Source organism: Tupaia chinensis, unplaced genomic scaffold (assembly GCF_000334495.1).
Source record: "Tupaia chinensis unplaced genomic scaffold, TupChi_1.0 Scaffold000332_1, whole genome shotgun sequence".
Classification (NCBI taxonomy): domain Eukaryota; kingdom Metazoa; phylum Chordata; class Mammalia; order Scandentia; family Tupaiidae; genus Tupaia; species Tupaia belangeri.
The window spans coordinates 1252851-1254915 of record NW_006159826.1 but is presented as its reverse complement, the minus strand read 5'-3'; the positions used below and the strand labels follow the sequence as shown (position 1 = coordinate 1254915).

The window sequence follows — 2065 nt, the reverse complement described above, 5'->3', positions numbered from 1 at the left end:
TGGCAAAGGTGGACATGCAGGGTCCTTCCCCGCCACAGGAGGGCAGCCTCAGCCCCCAGACCCCTGCGCTTGCTGCAAATGAGAGGCCCTCTGCGCAGACCCACCGCCTGCCGAGCCAGGGCGCACCCCAGCACGCATGTGCCATGCCTCTCAGCCAGCTGTTCCAGAGACCACAGCGTCAGGGTAACGGAGATGGGAGTATTCATCTCTCCCAGAGACCGAGGGTCTGGAGCTCCCGAAACGGGGCCCCAGGAGCAGGGCAACGGCCGTGGTGCAGGCGGTCTGCAAGCCCGCATGGGCCGCTCAGGCCCACCCGCAGCTCTGAGAAAGCGGCCGCAGGTTCTGGCCCCGCTTCCCTGCAGCCCGCGCTGAGACACCCCTGGGAGCGCCTTCTGTTCAGGCTCGCCTCCGGTGTAGGCTGCCGAGTCTACGTTCTGCCCAGGAGCAAGGAAAACCGCGAACTTTCCAGGAATCAGCTTTTCTTAAATGAGCCTCTGGTGGGCGGCACAGGACGTGCTGCCGTGGCAGGCATGTCACTGCAGACGTGCTCCCGATGTCACCCCGTTACTAATGAAGGGGAGCAGACAGCAGTTTCACAGTGTGGCCACCAAGACAGCTTCAGAGCAGGACAAACGACACCAGGTCAGCTGCGTACCCCAAGTGGCAGTGCCTCAGGAGCCGCCCTTGCAAATCCGAGAAGTGCGCCCTGCACTTGGTGGGCCAGAACAGCAGCCTCAGGGAGGGCCATGCTGGCCTGGGGACTTCAAGCTCATCCCAGGGGAGAGACAGGAGAGAAGGCAGACCATGGTGGCCCTCGGAGCCCAGGAGGGCGGGGCTGCCCCCGAGTGACCTCCCGGCCATCAGCCCCACGGCTGTACAACAGGCAGCAGGGAGATGCCGGGTGGCGGGCCAGGCCCCCGGTCAGGAGACACTGGGCCGGCACACTCACAGCTCGGAGCGCCTGCCTGGCCCCGAATACCTGACCCTTCCGGGGCTCTCTCGGGAGGTGGGCCTGCAGACAGACACACCTCGCCAGAGCCTCCGCTGCTCAGACAGGCCTCGCGACGGTGCTGGGACGCCCTAAGCCTTTGCTTCCTGAAAATATATGGTACCACCAAAAAATGTGGAAAGGTCTAGAAGGCACACACGTATTTTTAATTATTCTAACTAATCCCATTACAAAAACTGCCAGAAACACCAAAAGGCACACTGGAAATCCCACAGGCAAGAAACCATTTAGAAAAGAACTGGGAGTTCCACTTCTTCGTCAAGCCCTGCCACAAGCAGGTCTCCTCCCTCTGTCCCCACTTGAGAAGCTACTTTTGGAAACCCCACTGGGTGCCTGTCCTGGACAGCACCCTCCTCAGTTCGGAAGCTGGAGGGCGCCATGCACATCTGGCGGGAGCTGGGGCGTGCTCCTGCACTCCGAACCACTGCGAGGTGCTGAAGCACACACACGAGGCTACAGCTGCCCTGCCCACACAGCTCCGGGACAGGTCACCTCGGGGACGACAGCACCCGCCTCGCAGTAGCGGCTCTTGTAACTAAGGGCCCGGAGGGGCAGGGCTGGGAGGGCGTCCGTGTGGCTCAGGCCCACCTGCCACCCTGCCCGGCGGCTGTTTCTCCCAGGGCCTTAGCCTGGCCTCGGGGACGAGGCCGACCCTGAAGAGCTGTGGTGTGCCCTCAGCGGGCAGTGAGCGCCTCCTGCCCAGCTCCGCCTCAGCCAGTCCGAGTGTGGGTGGATCTGGGCAGGGAGAGACCCTTCCACCGAGAAGGGACTCGCAGACCCAGGAATCACCCTGATCAGGACTGAGAAAGAAAGGCTTCTGCGGGGTGGGGTGGGCAGGGGGTGTCAGGGCGATCAGGGCACAGCAGGGAAGGGGAGAAGGCAGGTACACGCAGGCTGGGCTCTGCACCCTCAGCCTCAGTGGGGGCTTCCAGTTTCCAGAGAACAGAGAGAGTCTGCAGGCCTCCCGAGGGCCTAGGTGGAAACGGCAGCCAGTCAGACGCCCAGGTCGGCACAGAGACGTTCGAGCCACCGTGCGGACCTGGATCGCGGGTGACC

The 2065-nt window shown here is 63.3% G+C and overlaps 1 protein-coding gene across 1 annotated transcript in view; it reads right to left on the bottom strand.

Annotated features, from left to right (window-relative positions):
* HDAC4 (histone deacetylase 4) overlaps window positions 1–2065 on the bottom strand; it is a 318469-nt gene that overhangs the window by 173896 nt on the left and 142508 nt on the right. The gene's annotated exons all lie outside the window — the stretch shown is intronic.